A 23,249-nucleotide genomic window follows, 5' to 3' on the forward strand; every position below is an offset into this window, starting at 1 on the left:
ATTATTCTGAACTTTTTGAATTTCATAACAACTCAGTATCAAATAAACTCTGGTATTTGCATGGTTTAATGATGTCTGTTGGTTACTTGAAATTGTATATTTTCAACTAAGGATTCACATTATTTCATTTTTCATTTAGCTCTACATATTTCATTCATTAAAAGTTAATTGTCATTCCATAATTTATTTTAATTGAAAATTCAAATTATGTACTGAATGAAGCAATTAATGGAATGACTTCAAATAGTCCTAGCTCTCCCCAATATAAATACTGTTGTGAAATGAAAATATACAAAGCAAAACTTTTTAGTATTTACTGTAAGACTATAAGTATTAAATAAGAAATAAAGAAATAAACTTAGGCCCCAGTTGCTGTTTGGTTTGGGGCCAGCAACCTGTAAGGGCTTTCCTTGTGGCTCAGTGGTAAAAGAATCTTCCTGCAATGCAGGAGACTTGGGTTTGATCCCTATGTCAAGAAGATCCCCTGGAGGAGAAAATGGCAACCCTCTCCAGTATTCTTGCCTGGAAACCCCATTGACAGAGGAGTTTGGTGGGGTTGCAAAAGAGTCAGACTCAACTAAGTGACTAAACAGCAACAAAAATAAACTATACTCTTCATTTCTTATCTGTCATGATGAGTCTTCTCTGATCCACACCACAAATGTATACTCCCTCTTTCTGCTTCTTTCAAATTTTATGCTGTGTAGGGGTGCACATCTTCAGCCTGGCAAACTTTGCTGTTATAAAACACCTGTACTCTTGGCTTTGGCTCTCTCGGTCCTAGACTTCCTCTTAGAGTCATGCTATACCCTTAGCTTCAGGATTTTGCTGCCTGTGTTATAAATATTTTGATCATACCAAAGTAAGGCTAGACTAAGGTCAGGAGCTTTGACATCTGGAAAGAGACTTTCTCCACACCCCAGTGAGGTTTCCATGACACTGATAAATATAAAACTGATAGTAAATCATGTTTATACTGTCCTATATGGATACATACATATATACACATATATGTGTATTTTAACATTTTCAAGAAATTTTGTTCATTTTATAGACAACTAAGTTGTAATAATCTATTTATTTTATGAAGCAAAACTGCTTTATTTCCTCATGTGGATTCTTTAAAGTGGAGAAATGAATACTAGTTATTTTCACTCAGTTAAAGTATAGGAATATAGACTACTTAATTGCATTATATTTATAACTTTAAAATAGATAAAAGGGCAGAATAGTCACTTATGCTTTAAAACTGTTTAATATATATCTTATATTTAAAGATATATGTCAATAATATTTGATTTTCTAAAAATGGAGTAGATTTGCTAAATTTTTCATTATGAGCTTGATGAACAAATACTCTTGTTCATTGTATCTGAATTATCTCACAAGGCTAATTATCATTACCAATCAATTATTCTCAGTTCAGTTCAGTTCAGTTGCTCAGTCGTTTCCGACTCTTTGCGACCTCATGAATTGTGGCTCGCCAGGCCTCCCTGTCCATCACCAACTCCCAGAGTTCACTCAGACTCACGTCCATCGAGTCAGTGATGCCATCCAGCCATCTCATCCTCTGTCATCCCCTTTTATCCCTGCCCCCAATCCCTCCCAGCATCAGGATCTTTTTCCAGTGAGTCAGCTCTTTGCATCAGGTGGCCAAAGTATTGGAGTTTCAGCTTTAACATCAGTCCTTCCAATGAACACCCAGGACTGATCTCCTTTAGGACGGACTGGTTGGATCTCCTTGCAGTCCGTTCTGAAAGAGACGGGAATACCAGACCACCTAACCTGCTTCTTGAGAAAACTGTATGCAGGTCAGGAAGCAACAGTTAGAAATGGACATGGAACAACAGACTGGTTCCAAATAGGAAAAGGAGTATGTCAAGGCTGTATGTTGTCACCCTACTTATTTAACTTATATGCAGAGTACATCATGAGAAACACTGGGCTGGAGGAAACACAACCTGGAATCAAGATTTCTGGGAGAAACATCAATAACCTCAGATACGCAGATCAATTATTCTACTTGCATGAAACTTCTAGGTCATGTATCAATCTTCTTTACCCACAAAGAAAAGCATCTGTCTAAATACTGGTTGAATTTATGGCACGTCCACCATTGTATAGCTACAGGATTTCTTTCTTCCCACTGTCAAAATCTAAACCCTTACAGCTAAAATTAAACAGTTAATATTATCTGGCCAACCTTCCCTTTATAATTCTTCCTAGTGAAGGCAAGACTAAGAAAATAATTCCCCAATTAAAGTGAGAGTATGTATCTTCCACACTTTTACACATTCTTCATCACCTGCTAAACTCACTCTACGACTTTTTATTATTCATTGTTTAAGAGTGAGGCATATCATGGAAACAACTTACAGTGTGTAAGAACATGTTATCTCACACTTCTACTCTGGAAACTGTTTCTAATAAGTAAAGCTAGCAGTATCCTCTGATGTTTCAGTGGACTTCCTGTTATAGGTCCTTTCCATGGGCCACCTCGCAGAGAGAGCACCACTGCAGAGGGTTTCCTTACCCTCCAGTTTCCTTTCTAGTTCCCATCTCCAAGAACTAGATATGTGGAAGTATATTCTTTCTTAAGGGTCCACGCAAAGGCCCACATCCCAGGATACATCTCATAGCTGAGAAGTTTATGGGCACACCATTAAGTGCCTGCCTTTTACTGGTTCCAAGACTTCAAACAACTGCACGTCTCTTGACAGCTTTTCTTCCTTGCTTTTCTCCCTACAAGGTCTGGCTGACCTGTACATTTTCTCCTGAATGTACTGGCTCCTTAGATTTCTATAAGCTAAACTCTGGCTACTGAGGCATTAGAGAAGAATGATTCAGGAGAGATTTTTAGAGCCAGAAAAGGTAAAGGTATATCTTAATTCCATTCTTGCAAAACATGGGCTATGTAAACTTTGCTCTGTTATCTTATCCATAAAAATGAAGAAAAAATTGTAAACTTAACCTTAAGGATTGGTGTGAGAACTGGATGAACTTGATATCTCTAAAGTACTTGTTCAGTCGCTAAGTCATCTCTAACTCTTTGCGACCCCATGGACTGTAGCACATCAGTCTTCTCTGTCCTTTACTATCTTCCAGAGCTTGCTCGAACTCAAGTTCATTGAGTCAATAATACTATCTAACCACTTCATCCTCTGCTGCCCACTTCTCTTTTTCCTTCAGTCTCTCCTAGCACCAGGGTCTTTTCCAATGGGTTGGCTCTTGGCATCCGGTGGCCAAAGTATTAGAGCTTCAACTTCAGTAACAGTCCTTAAAGAAGTGATGAAGCTCGAAGGTAACTTTGTATAAGTTTGAGTACATGTTAAAATTCCTAGAAAATAAATAATTCCTACAGTTTCTCCTTATAGTTAATAATTACAACTTGACACTGATACTACCTCTTTTCTCTAATTCATATATTATGAAAATGTTTCTTCTTTACCCTGTAGTATAACCTAGTTAGTTGTCCATCTTCAGAATTATAAACTCAGCAGGGCATAGTTTATTTAGGCTGAAATTATTCCACTAAAATTGCAGAGAATATTTGTTCAGTTCAGCTCAGTCACTCAGTCATGTCCGAATCTTTGAGACCCCATGAATCGCAGCAAGCCAGGCCTCCCTGTCCATCACCAACTCCCAGAGTTCACTCAGACTCAAGTCCATCGAATCAGTGATGCCATCCAGCCATCTCATCCTCTGTCGTCCCCTTTTCCTCCTGTCCCCAATCCCTCCCACCATCAGAGTCTTTTTCAGTGAGTCAACTCTTCACATGAGGTGGCAAAAGTACTGGAGTTTCAGCTTCAGCATCATTGCCTCCAAAGAACATCCAGGGCTGATCTCCTTCAGAATGGATTGGTTGGATCTCCTTGCAATCCAAGGGGCTCTCAAGAGTCTTCTCCAACACCACAATTCAAAAGCACCAATTTTTCAGCACTCAGCCTTCTTCACAGTCCAACTCTCACATCCATACATGACCACTGGAAAAACCATAGCCTTGACTAGACAGACCTTTGTCGGCAAAGTAATGTCTCTGCTTTTGAATATGCTATCTATGTTGGTCATAACTTTTCTTCCAAGGAGTAAGCGTCTTTTAATTTCATGGCTGCAATCACCATCTGCAGTGATTTTGGAGCCCCCAAAAATAAAGTCTGACACTGTTTCCACTGTTTTCCTATCTATTTCCCATGAAGTACTGGGACCAGATGCCATGATCTTTGTTTTCTGAATGTTGAGCTTTAAGCCAACTTTTTCACTCTCCTCTTTCACTTTCATCAAGAGGCTTTTCAGTTCCTCTTCACTTTCTGTTATTAGTTGGTAAAAATTAAAACACAAGGGAAAGAAGAATTGACAAAGAATTAACAAATATAACAAAGAATTAATTAAGGAAATATATTTTTTCTAATTTAGATTGCAAAAATTCATTAGGAAACAAATGGCTTTGTATCATCAGTTCAAATAAAGAAATCCCCTCATGAACTATTTTATTTATTGAGCATTTAAATGTATTCAGAAGTCTCATCTACATTGTATACCTCATAAACTTCTCACTCTCTTGACATTATGATAGGTCTTTTGACAATTTCAAGCACATTTTTTAAAAAGACAATTGCTACTTCTATATTTAGTCCTGAACTGTCTTCTTAATACTACTTCAAAACTGTTTTTACTTGGAATTATGTTACATCTCCCATAGTAAGGAAAATGTGTAATTTTTATGTAATTTTAAAAGCAATTAAGTTAATATTCACAGTATCATTATATGTATTTTAGAATAGTTTTATTTATTTCTTATTCATTCAGCAAACATTGTTGTGCATACTATGTATCAGATTTTGTGCTATGTCATGGGGATATGAAGAAGATTAAATGTGTCTCTGATTTTAGGAGTGAATGACCTCATAAGCAAGAGAAATAAAAAACATAAAACTAACTGAATATGAATTAGTGTGACTAAGATTGTAATAAAGATCTATACAAATACCTTGAAGGAGTATGTCTATATAGGGAAATTGAGTATGCCATTACTCAAAAAGTGGCACTTGAGCAGAAATATATCTATATTTCTAATATTTCTAATATTAGATATTATATCTATATTTATCTAATATCTATATTTCATTTTCTAATAATTTATTTTTTACATATATTCTACAATTTTAAAAAATCAATGGCAAACCACTCTAAAATAGTCTATTTAAAAACTAAGATCAATGACTTCTTTATAAGCTTATACTCCTAAGTAAAGAAATCATTGTAATCAACACGATCTTCATCTTAGACTTGCGTAACTGGAAGAGTTAAAATCCTAGGCTCTCAACCTTCTTAATCACTTTCCAAGAAAAGAAAGCACATTTATTGTTGGTTTTTTTTTTTCCCCTCCCTATCAGTAAGTGCATAATGACTCTTCATTGTGCTTCCTATGGCCTTCAAAGCCCTGATTCAGCTCTGCTGCTTCTGCTCTTCCATGCTCCATCCTCTCACTCAGTGTCTAGCATAGAATGAAAGTCATCAGCACTTCTTCCTAGAGTTTAGACCCTATGTGCACATCATTACGTAGGGAGTGGTAACTTTCTGTCTTCACCTGTAGGTCTTTATTCCCACCAACTGAAGTTAAATTGTTTCCCAGACAAAAGATATTGGATTAGACCTATACACAAACTCACAGCTACACTATGCAGAAGTGGTGTATAGTATAGCCACACTGTACTCTGAAGTGTCTATGAAATGGATTTCTCTCCCTTTCCTACAGTAGTTGAAGAGCCTCAAACTCAGAAACCATGCTGTTTCTATGTTCATTTTCCTTGCTGCATTTCCACAAATTCCATACCTAGACAGTAGCAAACAACAATTAACACTAACTCATACTCAGTGATGACCATAATGACAGTGCTCCATATATCCTTTGGAAGTAGTTGAACTTCCTAAAGTTATTTTCTTACTGAATCCAGTTTTATAAACTGATTTTAAATAGCTTTAAAAAGCTGGTGTAAAACTCCACATTCAAAAAAATGAAGATCATGGCATCCAGTCCCATCACTTCATGGCAAATAGATGGCAAAAACAATGGAAACAGTGACTTTATTTTCTTGGACTCCAAAATCACTGCAGATGATGATCACAGCCATGAAATTAAAAGACCCTTGCTCCTTGGAGGAAAAGCTATGAAAAGCCTAAACAGCATATTAAAAAGAAGAGACATTATTTTTCCAAAAAAGGTCCATATAGTCAAAGCTATGGTTTTTCCAGTAGTCATGTATGGATGTGAGAGTTGGACCATAAAGAAAGCTGAGTGCCGAATAACTGATGCTTTTGAACTGTGGTGTAGAAGACTCTTGAGAGTCCCTTGGACTGCAAGAAAATCAAACCAGTCCATCCTAAAGGAGATCAACCCTGAATATTCATTGGAAGCACTGATGCTGATGCTGAAGCTTCAGTCTTTGGCCACCTGATGCAAAGAACTGACTCATTATAAGATACCCGGATGCTAAGGAAGATTGAAGGAGGGAAGAGAAGGGGACGACAGAGGATGAGATGGTTGGATGGCATCACCAATGCAGTGGACATGAGTTTGAGTAGGCTCCAGGAGTTGGTGATGGACAGGGAAGTCTGGCATGCTACACTTCATGGGGTTGCAAAGAGTTGGACACGGCTGAGCAACTGAACTGACTGAACTGATGGAATCAAATTCCTCAATATACTTTCTATACTTTCAAACATATTCAAAGCTATATTGCTAAGTTTTGGTTGACGTAAGTTTGAATTCCTTCAAAATAGATTAAGCATTGTCATCACTCATTACCTAAACACAATGGCAATCCTATGCTAAGAGGAGGAGTTCTTTTTTTTTAAGAATATATAATAGTTCTGGCTAAATTGATTAATATTAAAGGTTGTATTCTATTTTTAATGTGTATTTATAGTTTTAATGACATGCTTACTAAGGTTTCACCAGTATTTCTTTATCCACATATTATTTTGTGTTTATTAAATGTCAGAAGTTGGCAACCTGAATCTTGGAAAGGCCGTCACAGTGTTGTAGTGATAAAATTGTGGAACTTTATAATACCCAGAGATAAGTCTATGGTTATTATTTTAATGGCAAACTAGAAGCATTTTAAAAAGTTGATTTTACTCAGTACTTTGTTAAGTTCCCTTACACATTATTTCTGGAGAAATATTCAGTGATTAATTCTTGCTCAATCCTTTGGAAAGAAAATTCTTACCTGTATTTCCTGACAAGCAATACAAGTGAAATATAATATTCTGGATAAAAATTAGGATGGGATCTACAGTCTAAGAAATATACACATAGCAGACAGAATTGTTCAATAATTGCACATTTTGAACTGTAATTTGCTTAGCATCTCTTTTTAAACTCATAAATCATACGCAAAACCCCAAACAATATTTTATTTTGTTTATCTGGGATCCATAAGGCAACAAGGTACGGTATTTAAGTGTCTGTATTTCTAATATAGCTTAGTTTTTAAAATAAATTTACTTCATTTTTACATGAGACAAAAGTTGTATTGCAAGAGTCACCGTTATGGCACCCACATGCACAGCTTCTCTGCTGCTGTGGGTGTAGAGCTGACAAACACTCAGCAAACAGATGGCTAACCCTCTGAATGACATTATTCATGTTAAACAAAATGGCCTTTTGACGATCATAATGTAGCACCTGCTCTGGTGTTCTTCTTCTAAGGGCAGAGGAAATATGAGATTTGGTGAGACTGTCAAATACTATATCAGGCTTATGTTTGCTGATGGCCTTATGAGAAAAGAAATTGCTAATCAATTAGGAACAACTTCTCATCTTTTGATACTCATCACAAAGCTGGAATAAAATTTAATTTGTCAAATGACATATATATATTTGTTGATATCAGTAAACAAAACGACATTATCTACATGTTACTAAACCTTCAAGAAACTTTCCCCCAAAAGTACTAAAAAGTTAAACTAAACCCATTTTTACTATAATTTTAAATGAAAAAACAAATACATATCACAATATTCAATTTTACCCTTATCCACTTGGTAGTACTAATTTTCAATCTTATTTCAAATATCTCATCATAATATTTCACCATTTGTACTACATGGTTATTTTATGAACCTAAATTGCTCATCACAAATACACCCTTTAGACTGGATTATTTTACACTCTGCATTTCTGATAAGTCCTTTCAATTTGCAACAACCGTCTCCAGTGAAATGTAGAACCATTTACTCAGAATTCATTACCAGTGATCAGTGAAATAAAGTGGGTGCCCCCCAAGGTTTTACTTCTCTCCACTAATTGATGCTTATTCTGTTAGCATATTTTCACAGATGTGCTGTGCTGTGCTGTGCTTAGTTGCTCGATCATGTCTGACTCTTTGTGACCCCATGGACTGTAGCCTGCCAGGCTCCTCCAGGCGAGAATACTGGAGTGGGCTGCCATGCCCCCTCCAGGAGATCTTCCCAACCGAGGGCTTGAACCCAGGTCTCCTGCATTGCAGGTGGATTCTTTACCATCTGAGCCACCAGGGAAGTCCCATTTTTCACAGTTAACTTTCCCAAATTCTTTAATCACTCTAGGTCTGTTCTCCGGCTATTGCTGCCAGTCCTTACTATTACTCAGATATATGGGTGCAACATACTTGCTGCTCCATCAAGACTAATAACACATTTGAAGGGAAAATTGTCCCCCCAAGATATTGTCCCATATCACCAAAAGCTAAGTATACAGACATTGTATTTGATGCACTTGCCTACTTCAATAAACCAAAGTATTTATCAAAAATTAGCATAAAATATGTTTGCTATGTTTTATTAGTAATGCAAAGTTTATTTCGTAGTATCTTTTCCAGATGAGAAGTATCCATTCCATTAAGTTTAGAAAGGTATTTGATTGTGTGTATATTTCTACTTTTACACCTAGACTTCATAGAAACAGTTTAAGGCATATTTCAATCTGTTATATACATAAACAATGTTAGAATGAAAAACAAACTTTTAGTACTTAAAGTAACAGAAATTACTCACTTTAATACCAATTCTACATATCTTTAAACTTAATGTCTAAAATACAGACAAATTCTTAAATATATGTTTGCCTGCCTCGCAAAAAAACAAATAAATATATGTTACTCTCACAGTCCAAATGCCTGAGAAAATGGAGGGTGAGACATTTACAGACCGGCTAAGAGGGTTGACCTATTTGTGATTGTGTGACAGGTTGAGAAAATGTTGGCTATCGCTGAAGTTCTACTGACATTCTTTATCACCTTCCTTGTCAATTTCCTTTGGAAATTGATTTTTCAATGCCATTTCCATGCAGAACATAAAATAATTGCCAACCTACCTTAAGGGTAATTTCTTAAAATTTTATTTTTTAATTTAGAATATTATACAAATCATAAGAGTTATAATGTGATATAAATATTATAATATCTTAAAACACAAGATTTGGGATGGCAGTATTGATAGCATCTACTGCAGGTAAAAAGATCAGAGTTAACATGAATGCTTTGTTTTTATAAATAAAAGATTGATGGCTATATAATATTATAAGAAATAAAGAAGAAATAAGTACTATATTGACCTGCAAAAATTTCATAAAAATTTTAATTCAGATAAGTTAGAAATTATTTTGACATTTTATACCTCTATCTACAGCTACATTTATACTCAAATTTATTTAGTTATATTTTGATTATGTTTCTTGAGAAGTCAGGTTCACTGCCATTGACCCCAGCTACCTATACAGAGAATAAACATATTTCTCTAATCAGGTAATAAAGTTTTACTCTTAATAACATGGAAACAACCTCAAATGAAAATCAGTGGTTTGTGATTAACCGTATCTGCCTTAAGTCCAATTTGGCTAATACATGTAAAAGCTATGCTCAAAGCAATAGCATAACATTTTTGAAACTTTCAAGCCACATTTTTCCGTGTTGGACAGTATTTTCTGAAAAAAATTTTGACCTACCTTAGAGTTCTTTTTCGGAGAAGGCAATGGCAACCCACTCCAGTACTCTTGCCTGGCAAATCCCATGGACGGAGGAGCCTGGTAGGCTGCAGTCCCTGGGGTCGCTAGGAGTCAGACACGACAGAGCGACTTCACTTTCACTTTTCACTTTCATGCATTGGAGAAGGAAATGGCAACCCACTCCAGTGTTCCTGCCTGGAGAATCCCAGGGACGGGGGAGCCTGGTGGGCTGCCGTCAATGGGGTCGTACAGAGTCGGACACGACTGAAGTGATTTAGCAGCAGCAGCAGAGTTCTTTTTAAGGCACGTCTTTGACTTCCACTATTTTATTTGCATTTTATTAACTCTGTTCTAGTTTGAGACGCTCGATTCCATTAACAGTTGCCGTCCTACTTCCTTCTAGATTGATTATCAAAGCACAAAGATCTGCCTTTAATTTCCAATGCTAAAGACAACATAATTTAAATTTTTGTAAGAATGTCAAACGTCCCGTAAAAGAAAGGAAAGAAGGAAAGCATTATCTTGAAAATATGGGCTTGAGATTCTTTAAAATAGGATGTTTTTTAAAAAGTGAGTCATTTTTATTTAGAAAGTACTCTTTGCTAATATCAGTTTAATACCATGGTAACCAGACACATATGTGACTATAGTTCTCAAGAGATCTGACTTCTAATATTTCTGTGCTGTGGAAATATGTCAATCCATTTTCACACTCAGAGGGGTCATGTTGCTCAGTAAGATCTATGAAGCAAATATTCATTGTTTTTGTTTCTGGAGAGTAGCAGCTTTCTTAAATTAATTTCATCCTTCACCTTCCATTAGCTTTGTTGTTGTTTAGTCGTTAAGTCATATCCAATTCTTTTGTGACCCCATGGACTTTAGCCCATCAAGTTCCTCTGTCCAAGGAGTTTCCCAGGCAAGAATACTGGGGTGGGTTGCCATTTCCTTCTCCAGGGTCCTGTGCCAGAGGTTGGACCTGTGTCTGCTGCTTTGGCAGATAGATTCTTTAACACTGAGTCAGCAGGGAAGCCTGTAGCATACTCATAAGCAAAACATTTACCTCTTCAAATATATTGGGATTTTCACTCTTCAAGTCTTTAAGTTCAGTGCCTAAAATATTCCAAGTTGAGTTTGCTTATTCCTCCTTTTTTACCGTATTTGTTTAGTTTAGATGTCAAATAATATCAAACCAAGACTGCTAAAAATAAATACCCTCTATTAGATAGATTACTTGGCCATTTATATTTATTAACAGTATTTCAGGCTACATTTTAAACTTGTTTATTGTGTAATCAAATGTATTAGAAGCAGTATAAACTACTTTCCCAGAGTTCAAATGTGTGACAGCTGCTCTAGCTATTTCCTCCATTAATTGTGCAATTGTATTTAAATCTGTCAAATGAATCTGGAGTGACTGATTATTTGAATCTCATGCTATTAATTATACCTCTATATCATTAAAATTTATAACATTATTTTAATGTAAGCATATCTTATTAACAAGAGAGAAAACTTACAAAACCATATTTTATATTTTTGCCTCTAATCTTTCTATTTATAATTCTTCACTTTTCTATTATTTTATTGCTTCATCACTTTTCAGTAAAGGATTCAAAAGTTTCATCTATTAATCTTTGTGTTAGCCACATATTGCACTTACATAGTTAGTAAAAATATTCACCCATTTGTTTCAAATCCAAAATATTTAATGTTACTAAACGACTTAAATTTAAATTTTGATATTTCTAATGTATTTTACAATAAGACCTTTACCATCCCAGGTGGCTCTAGTGGTAAAGAATCCACCCGCCAATGCAGGAGATGCAAGAGATGTGGGTTTGATCCCTCAGTCAGTAAGGTCCCCTGGAAGAGGAAATGGCACCCTACTCTTGCCTGGAAAATTCCGTGGGCAGAGAAGCCTGGTGGGCTACACTCCAAGGGACCTCAAAGAGTTGGACACGGCTGAGCACATGACAGAAAATCTAGCATTTGCCTTCATTACTTGTCTTCCACATATCTTCTGTATCTATTCTCTCTTTCAAATGTCTCTCTATTCTGTTCAACATTCTATATTTTTACAGCTACAATTGTAGTTCAACCATCGCCATCTTCCTCTTGAGCTGCAAAAATGGTCCCTGAATTGTTATCCTCACTTCCTTTCTTGTTGCTTCATACCAATTAATTCCTTATATAACATTCAGAGGGTCTTCCCTGGTGGCTCGGCCATAAAGAATCTGCCTGCAATGTGGGAGACCTGCGGATGACACAGGTTCGATTTCTGAGTTGGGAAGATCCCCTGGAGGAGGAAATGGCAGGTCACTCCAATATTCAGAATTGTTGAATAAAGCGAAACAAAGCAAAATGAAATTTTAAAAAAAGGCATGAGTTGGGTTAGATCACTGGCCTGCTAGGAGTGTTTTAATGGTTTCTCTTTTTCCTCAGAACCCCACATTATATATCTATAACAATGTCTTAACCCTCTTGCTGAGCTACTCTGCCCAAATCCATAGGCACTACACTACAGCTCTGCTCTAAATGACAATCAGTCCAGGTGATTTTCCTTCTATTTGCAGTTCACTGGCTTGATTTGTATCATGTTTTCATTTCTCAACTTGGGTAAGATTTCAAGCCTCAGCACGTTGGCAGGTGGTATAACACTGTGGTTGTGGAACCAGACCACTTACATCCTAATATCAATTCAACCTTTCATCACCAGCATGGCATCTCTGTATTGCATTTTCTTCATTATAAAATGTGGCTAGTAATAGGCCCAACCTCAAAGATTTTTCAAAAACAATAAATAATTTAATATATGTAAAGCACTATAAAGGCTGTTTAGTATGTTTTAAGCACTTAAGTCAATTATTAGAGCTTTATCTTAATAAAATGTCCTTGATGAACCCATTAATAATTAATAAAATAGTAGCAATAATGTAAGTATAGCTAACTCTTCAGTAACTTGATAAGATTCAGTCAATCCGTGAGTTCAGTTGCTCAGTTGTGTCCGACTCTTTGTGACTCCATGAATCGCAGCACACCAGGCCTCCCTGTTCATCACCAACTCCCGGAGCTTACCCAAACTCATGTGCATCGAGTTGGTAATGCCATCCAGCCATCTCATCCTCTATCATCCCCTTCTCCTCCTGCCCCCAACCCCTCCCAATATCAGGGTCTTTTCCAATTAGTCAACTCTGCATGAAGTGGCCAAAGTATTGAGTTTCAGCTTCAACATCAGTCCTTCCAAAGAACACCCAGGACTGATCTCCTATAGGATGGACTGGTTGGATCTCCCTGCAGTCCAAGGGACTTAAGAGTCTTCTTCAACACCATAGTTCAAAAGCATCAATTCTTTGGCACTCAAGCTTTTTTAACAGTCCAAGTCTCACATCCATACATGACTACTGGAAAAACCATAGCCTTGACTAGACGGACCTTTATTGGCAAAGTAATGTCTCTGTTTTTTAATATGCTATCGAGTTGACTCATTGGGAAAGACTCTGATGCTGGGAGGGATTGGGGGCAGGAGGAGAAGAGGACGACAGAGGATGAGATGGCTGGATGGAATCACTGACTCGATAGACTTGAGTCTGAATGAACTCCGGGAGTTGGTGATGGACAGGGAGGCCTGGCGTGCTGCGATTCATGGGGTTGCAAAGAGTTGGACAAACTGAGCAACTGAATTGAACTGAAGTGAACTAGGTTGGTCATAACTTTCCTTCCAAGGAGTAAGGGTCTTTTAATTTCATGGCTGCAATCACCATCTGTAGTGATTTGGGAGCCCAAGAAAATAAAGTCTGACACTGTTTCCCCTGTTTCCCCATCTATTTCCTATGAAGTGATGGGACCAGATGCCATGATCTTAGTTTTCTGAATGTTGAGCTTTAAGCCAACTTTTTCACTCTCCTCTTTCATTTTCATCAAGAGGCTTTTTAGTTCCTCTTCACTTTCTGCTATAAGGGTGGTGTCATCTGCACATCTGAGGTTATTGATATTTCTCCCTGCAATCTTGATTCCAGCTTGTGCTTCTTCCAGCCCAGGGTTTCTCATGATGTACTCTGCATAGAAGTTAAATAAGCAGGGTAACAATATACAGCCTTGATGTACTCCTTTTCCTATTTGGAGCCAGTCTGTTGTTCCATGTCCAGTTCTAACTGTTGCTTCCTGACCTGCATATTGGTTTCTCAAGAGGCAGATTAGGTGGTCTGGTATCCCCATCTCTTTCAGAATTTTCCACAGTTGAGGGACTGATGCTAATGCTAAGTCACTTCAGTCTTATCCGACTCTGTGCAACCCCATAGATGGCAGCCTACCATGCTCCCCTGTCCCTGGGATTCCTCAGGCAAGAACACTGGAGTGGGTTGCCATTTCCTCCTCCAATTCATGAAAGTGAAAAGTAAAGGTGAAGTCGCTCAGTCGTGTCTGACTCTTAGCGACCCCATGGACTCCAGCCTACCAGGCACATCTGTCCATTGGATTTTCCAGTCAAGAGTACTGGAGTGGGTTGCCATTGACCTCTGCTGCTGCTGCTAAGTCACTTCAGTCATGTTCGACTCTGTGTGACCCTATAGACAGCAGCCTACCAGGCTGCCCCGTCCCTGGGATTCTCCAGGCAAGAACACTGGAGTGGGTTGCCATTTCCTTCTGCAATGCATAAAAGTGAAAAGTGAAAGGGCAGTCACTCAGTTGTGTCCAACTCTTCGCAACCCCATGGACCGCAGCCTACCAGGCTCTTCTGTCCATGAGATTTTCCAGGCAAGAGTACTGGAGTAGGGTGCTATCACCTTCTCCAGCCATTGACTTCTAGTCCTCTCTAATTTAGATTCTTTATGTTAGTCTCTATTATAAAATCCTGATTTAAAAAATCACATTAATATCTTGAATATATATTTATTGACATGTGTGTATAATCTACACAGTCCAATAAACTCTAATGTCCAGGCAAGTAAGTGCTACATCTGTTTTGTTGCTGTACAACTAGCTCTTACAATCAAAACGGAGACCAATAAATATTTTTGGATGAATGAACGTTACTGATAGAACTGAGTTTCTTTAATCAACCAAGTAAAGCAAGCTTCTGAGACTCAAGGGAGAATTCCCATACATGATAAGAAAGGAAACCCACACACCTAATAGGAGTGGCTGAAGAAGACAATTGGCAGATGACTTTTAGTAACAATTGGACTTTCAGACAAGATAGCAATAAGCAGATTCAATGACAAGTTCCAACTGAAACGCTGGTGGATGAGTTGAGGTAGTGTGGGAGACACGCATCAGTACACAGTAGGCTACCGGGTAGCCTCTAGGTAGAGGCATCTGCCAGTCATTTGTGTGGATATCTGATCATTTGAGCTGTTTGGTTCCGGGTCAGGTAAAGCACTCACAACAAGGAATGAGATACAGGCAACCAGGTAGGAATTGGTATACCAAGTGGAAATTTTGTCATAAAAAGTGCAATAAAAGCTTATAGCCAGCAACATACTGTGATGATACCATAACGCTGATGAAGGTGATTCAAGGACTCTTGTTTCTTCAAATAGTCATTGATTTTTTTCTTAACCTTTGATTTCCCTTATGTCCTCATTAAGGGATATTTATTTAGGGAAAATTTGGAGGGTTATAAACTATACTAGGCATGCTGGAAAGCAAATTAGACAAACCTTCCTTCTGAAATGAATGAAGTTACATTTAATGTGTATTCTGTGTGATGATTTCATTGTGTTCTGCTTTGTCTTTGATTTTCTCACTCGAATTAAATCCTTGTAGCAATTTTTTCTTCGCTCTGCCTCCTCTGCCAAGCATCTGATCTCATTTGAATTAAAAAAACAGCTGTCTTCATCAATCTTTCATGGTATATATGGATTTAAAAAATAAATTTCTAAGTACAAAAACTCATGACATTATTCAGTTTATGAGCTAATTCAAGATTTGTTTGTCATGATGTAGCTGGTTCCATTCCTATGCAAATTCTGCTTTGTTCTTAATATTGACATTTTCCCCCATTTCACAGTAGGCAGAATTAAAACACAGACTATAACATTATAAATAAACTCCCATTATATCAATGCAAAAGCTCAAGCTATCCTAATTATGACTATTAATATAATTAAACTACAAACAAATGCCAATGCCATTGTTAGTTTATGTGACATGTCAATCATTTCAAATTATTTATCTTTCTTTGGATTCTTTGTTTTCACATCTCTAAAGTGATAAAAGTTATACAGAAATATTTGAAAGCTTCTGTGAGTTACCCACATTGCCTATGAAGCATTAAAGATTAAATTTTAAGTAATTAAGCTAACATTGACATTCGCATTCTTCACACATTTGAAAATAATTTTGGAAGCTGGAATAACTTTTATGCATCTGACTAAAATTGAATGTTTATCATTCCTTTTATACCAGAGTCACCTATGTAATTAAGGAGAAATGGAAATATTTTAGAATCAGTTCATTGTATTTGATGTGAATGAGAAGATGCTGTCAAAATAATTCATATCTAAATAAAAAAAATTATTGCACATTTGCAATTTGCCAACAGCACTGGATTTGTGAAGAAATACTATACATGCTTTGGGCATATTCTTATTTTCAAACTTTTAAACAAATCAGAATATGCCATTTTGGTAGTATCATAACTCCCTCAATCTCTGAATGCATTCAATCATATCATTAATGCATATTAAATTAGTATTAACCTGTCTCCACTACATATAACTTTATAAAGAATGATATTCCTATTTGTCAACTAACTGCATCAATAAACTTCACTACAGTGACATAATTAATAGACCATAATATTTAAGAAGGTGACATTTCTTATTTTTTTAGAACTCTCAACTTAGAACTTGAAAAGAGTAAGTTACTGATATCAAGGTTTTAATCTAGAGTAGTATCTAGTTGCCAAAAGAGGCAATGGCACCCCACTCCAGTACTCTTGCCTGGAAAATCCCATGGATGGAGGAGCCTGGTAGGCTGCAGTCCATGGGGTCGCTAAGAATCGGACACGACTGAACGAGTTCACTTTCACTTTGCACTTCCTGCATTGGAGAAGGAAATGGCAACCCACTCCAGTGTTCTTGCCTGCAGAATCTCAGGGACGGGGGAGCCTGGTGGGCTGCCGTCTATGGGGTCGCACAGAGTCAAACACGATGGAAGCGACTTAGCAGCAGCAGCAGCAGTATCTAGTTGGCAATTAACTGAAACAGCTTTCTTTCCCTTAACAGCAATGAAATAGAAAGGACTAATTACCCCTTTTATAGGTGCAGTTGAAACCTAAAACTCTAGAGACAGTATGAACCATAAACCACTGATATAGGCTATTTCACCATCTGCACCTCAAAACTATAACTAGCAACTCAATAAACAAACAAAAACTAAATCATGCTAAATATATTATTCCAAGTTTTGAAACTGTTCATTAACATTCTGTGCTGACACTGAGCAGTTAAAACAGATATTCATTTAAAAAAAAAAACCAGATTTTCGTTTCATTTGTATTTTTAAATAAGAGGAACCTTCACCACTAGACACTTAGTAAGTCATAAATATGTTTTAGATCTTTTGAAAAATAATTTTAAGATTTCTTTATTTGTATTGCTTTTTCTAAGAACATTTACTTTAGCCGAAAAAAAATTGTCCCCTCCAAAATCCGACCATTTAGAATGCTTTAAAAATTATGATGCAGTACTCTCTTCAAAACAGAAACCAAACATGATAGTCAAAAGTGCATTTATGTGTTGAGATACTTACTATCTTCAAACAAGACAGTTTGAAATATATCCATGGACACAGGAATAATTGTGATGAAATAATTCTAGAATGTAATAGTAATGTTCTTGGAATGATTTCAGATGTGATATATAAAGTCACTTCCATTATGGACTTAAGTTTTCAAAACCGAACTTTAAAAAATATGAGTCGAGTTAAAAATACATTTTTTCTACTTAACTTCAGTTAGAAGAGTTTAAAATAAGATTAGGATTAAAGATATGGTATGTGAGGCTTTAAACTTTCTTAAATAATTCATTTTAAATTTCAAATTGGTGTCATACACTTCTGAAAAAAGTTAATAAGAAGGACTCCTTTATAATCTGAAGCTACTTTTTTTCCAGAATCTGCTCATAATTTTTAAAATTGCCCCAAAGTTATTTTTTTAAAGTAGTCATTCTGCAAAATTCCTAGAAAATCCCTCTGAAAATTATCTCCTATCTTCTGAATATATATATCAATATATATAATGAAAAAAATTGCTATACACCTTAAACATTGTGCATCAACACTGTGTGTGTGCTCAGTCGCTTAGTCGTGTCTGATTCTTTGTGTCCCCATAGGCTGTAGCCCACCAGACTCCTTTGTCCGTGTGATTTTCCAGGCAAGAATACTAGAGTAGGTTGTCATATCCTACTACAGGGAATCTTCACGACCCAGGGATCAAACCATAGTCTGTTGAATCTCCTGCATTGGCAGGCAGATTCTTTACCACTGAGCGACCCAAGAAATCAACTGTACTTTAATAGAAAATACTAAGCATCATTTCTTATAGAAACAAATCTGATTATTAAAAACTATATATATTCAGTACAGTAATATGGATGGGTCATAGTGTTTGGAATTGAAAAAAAAAGTTAGAAATCACCCATTAAATTTACGCACAACTAAGAAGTTCCCTTTATAACTTCCTTTTAGTATTTTTACTGTTTCTGTTTCAAAAGCAAAATAGAGAATTCACAACATTTTCCCACATCATATTTCATTCTCAGACACCTCCAATCCTTATATATGTATTTGTCATAAGGATTGAATTTTTCTCCTTCATTCTCTATTTGCTACCCAATAGTATCACTGTATTTAAAAACATTTATAATTCATGAAATATAATTTTTCCATACTGTAGGGTTTTTTTGATTGGAATATGACCATTAAACTTTTACTTTCCATCCCACTTCCCACCTGAATTCTTCACAATAACCAGACAGTATTTCACCTGTTGGGCCTAAACACTCAATCAGTTCGGTTCGGTTCATTCCAGTCTCTCAGTCATGTCCAACTCTTTGCGACCCCATAGACTGCAGCATGCCAGGCCTACCTGTCCATCACCAACACCTGGAGTTTACTCTAACTCATGTCCATTGAGCTGGTGATGCCATCCAACCATCTCATTCTCTGTCGTCCCCTTCTCCTCCTGCCTTCAATCTTTCCCAGCATCTCGGTCTTTTCTAATGAGTCAGTTCTTCACATCAGGTGACCGAAATATTGGAGCTTCAGCTTCAGCATCAGCTGTTCCAATGAATATTCAAGGTTGATTTGCTTTTGGATGGACTAGTTTGATTTCCTTGCAGTCCAAGGGACTCTCAAGAGTCTTCTCCAACACAACAGTCAAAAGCTTCAATTCTTTGGTGCTCAGCTTTCTTTACAGTCCAACTCTCTCACCCATACATGACTACTAGAAAAACCATAGCTTTGACTGGATGGACTTTGTTGGCAAAGTGATGTCTCTACTTTTTCTTTTTTTAAATTTTAAAATCTTTAATTCTTACATGTGTTCCCAAACATGAACCCCCCTCCCACCTCCCTCCCCATAACATCTCAGTGGGTCATCCCCATGCACCAGCCCCAAGCATGCTGTATCCTGCGTCAGACATGGACTGGCGATTCAATTCTTACATGATAGTATACATGATAGAATGCCATTCTCCAAAATCATCCCACCCTCTCCCTCTCCCTCTGAGTCCAAAAGTCCGTTATACACAGCTGTGTCTTTTTTCCTGTCTTGCATACAGTGTCGTCATGCTGCCTAGCTTGGTCATAGCTTTTCTTCCAAGGTGGCTGCAGTCACCATCTGCAGTGATAAACACTCAATATTTTCTACAAATTCATCAGTCAGAGTACTTGTCTTTAAATGTGTTTTATTTGGTTAATCTGCTGTTTAAACTATTCCATGTATATAAACTATTCTAACTATGGTGGAGTTCTGGTTGCAGTACTTTTATTAGTAATGCTGAATACTGCTCTAAGTATTATCATATTGCCGCCCTAAGTGAGCTTACTTTTACCCCAAATAAGTAATACTTTTAAAAATAATATTTGCTGTTTAGCTATATCCGTGTCTCACGTTTACTTGTCTCTTGGTATTATTTGATGGAGAAGGCAATGGCAACCCACTCCAGTACTCTTGCCTGGAAAGTCCCACGGACGGAGGAGCCTGGTAGGCTGCAGTCCATGGGGTCGCTAAGAGTCGGACACGACTGAACGAGTTCACTTTCACTTTTCACTTCCTGCATTGGAGAAGGAAATGGCAACCCACTCCAGTGTTCTTGCCTGAGAATCCCAGGGACGAGGGAGCCTGGTGGGCTGCCCTCTATGGGGTCTCACAGAGTCGGAGACGACTGAAGCGACTTAGCAGCAGTAGCAGCAGGTATTATTTGAAGTGTAAGATTTTCTACTTTTACAATTATCCACGTTAAATTTTACAATGTAGTTTTTAGCACTATTTTTTTTCTAACACACTGATTCTGCCAACTTATACTTTTCTATCCCTCCCACGTTGATGTTATGTTTGAATTTGATAAGCATGCCAACAAAATTCCTCTTCTATCATTAATTTAAACACTGTTGACAATAACAAAGTTGAGGACAGAGACTGGTAACTTAAGGCTTAAAACTACCAAAAAGAATCATTAATAGGCACTGTTTTCTCGTTGCCACAGTAAAACCACTTCTCTGATTTAAATTATCCCGTAGTTCTCCTTTTTAACATAAACACTTTATGAAAAATTTGAACAAATGCCTTTCTTTTTTAAAAAAAATGTGCTCAATATATATCCTTTAGTTTTCATTATCACTATGTTTTAAAAGAATAACAATAGTTGGATTTTCTTTTTTACTTCAGTCTCATATTTTTTTCTATAAATGGAGCATTTTAACCGTTGACATTTATTGTTGATACTTTTATTTGGGATTTTTTTCTTCTGTCTTATTTTATACTTTCTGTTTGTTCTTTTATGTTTTCCTTACTTTTTATTTTTCTTTTTTTAATTTAACCTTGGTTTGTGTTTTCTCTTTACTTTTTGTTTAATTGCAGAATAATTGTATTACAATGTTTTATTGGTTTCTGCCATAAAACAATGTGAACCAGCCATAACAATACATATGTTTCCTTTCTCTTGAACCTCCCTCCAACTCCCTACCCTTCCGCATCCCTCTAGATTGTCAAGAGCACGGGGTTGATCTCTCTGCATTATACTGCAACTTCCCACTAGCTACCTATTTTACATATGGTAGCATATATATGTCAGTGCTACTCTGTTTGTCCCACCTTCTCCTTTCTGAAATGTTCATACACAATATGTACCAATCAACTTCTTAAGTCATAGGCTTATTGACACACAGAAAATGGCCCCACAGTTCAGTGTACTTTTGGTCGAAGTAACACAATCTGAATACTCATTGGAAGGACTGATGCTGATGCTGAAGCCCCAGTATTTTGGTCATCTGATGCGAACAGCTGACTCATGGGAAAATCCCAGATTCTGAGAAAGATTGAGGGCAGTAGGAGAAGAGAGCATCAAAGGACGAGATGGCTGGATGGCATCATTGATGCAATGGACGTGAACCTGGGCAAACCCCGGGAGACAGTGAGAGACAGGGAGGCCTGGCATGCTGCAGTCCATGGGGTCGCAAAGAGTCAGAGACAATGGGGCAACTGAAAAACAATGACATAAATCTGACCAAAAACTAAGCAAAAATAAATAAGACTATTTAAAGAATAGTGAAATATTGTATGGACTTTTATCTAAGACCTCAAGATAAAATGAGAACTAGGTCTTATGGGAAGAGAGGGGGTCATTATGCTTTTTATTTGGCTCATCTCTGTACATTTCCTTCTCTCTTCTCAATCTGCCTGCTGTCTGAATCAACACAAAATATAAAATGTACATATTTCAGTGTGGTTTTTAAGAATAATTTTCTCTCACTAATTCCAAGTTTCAAATTCCCAGAAAACGATCTTCAACTCCCTTTGAGAGCCAATAAATAATTAAACTGAACTGAACTAAACTGAATTAAACTATCAGCACTGAATTAAAGGAAGCAGTTTCCAGAAGAAATAATTATTTGTTCAGACTTATTCAATCTCTCTCCCCTAAATCAATAACAAATAACCTATACAAGTACCAGCACTTAATAATCACAATTTAATTAACTGAATGGTGGATACTCTGAAAGTTAAAAAGGGGGAGCTTCTCTTAAAATGTTTGAAAATGAAGTTGAAAAAATAGATGGTTAAATGGTTTAGTAAAGTGTGCAGTTTAGTGTGTTCACATATATTTTTTGTCTGTTAAAATGCCCAAATATTGATATCAGAATCCAACTATCTGTTGTACAACCAAAAACCATGTAGAAGTTTACCAATTCCTCACCAGCTAGCTCTACCATATAGAAACTTTACCATAGATTCACTCTTCTATCACTTTAGACTGCTTAGGTGGTGTCCAATACTATTCTATCATCCAGTTCACTTCACTCAGTCATGGCTGACTCTTTGTGACCCCATGGACTGCAGCATGTCAGGCTTCCTGGTCCTTCACCATCTCCCGGAGCTTGCTCAAACTCATGTCCATTGAGTTGGTGATGCCATCCAGCCATCTCATCCTCTGTCATCCCCTTCTCCTCCTGCCTATCTTTCTCAGCATCACGTCTTTTCTAATGAGTCAGCTCTTCACATCAGGTGGCCAAACTATTGGAGTTTCAACTTCAGCATCAGTCCTTCCAGTGAATATTGAGGACTGATTTCCTTTAGGATTGACTGGATGGATCTCCTGGCAGTCCAAGGGATTCTCAAAGAGTCTTCTCCAATGCCACAGTTTGAAAGCGCCAATTCTTTAGCTCTCAGCTTTATGATCTAACTCTCACATCCATACATGACTACTGGAAAAACCATAGATTTGACTAGATGGACCTTTGCTGGAAAAGTAATGTCTCTGCTTTATAATAGGCTATCTAGGTTAGTCATAGCTTTTCTTCCAAGGAATAAGCATATTTTAATTTCATGACTGCAGTTACCATCTGCAGTGATTTTGGAGCCCAAGAAAATAGTCTCCTATTGTTTCCCTTATTTCCTAATATGTGTGTATTAATTAGGATATCAAGACTTTTTCTCCTGTAAGTGACAGAACCTAACTCAAACTTGAAATCCATTGGCATTGTCAGATAGAAACTGAAAGAAGAATGGCTTAGGAAAAGTGAGACACAGATGCTCAAAGAA

The sequence above is a fragment of the Capricornis sumatraensis genome, chromosome 1, assembly GCF_032405125.1.
Source record: "Capricornis sumatraensis isolate serow.1 chromosome 1, serow.2, whole genome shotgun sequence".
Lineage (NCBI taxonomy): Eukaryota > Metazoa > Chordata > Mammalia > Artiodactyla > Bovidae > Capricornis > Capricornis sumatraensis.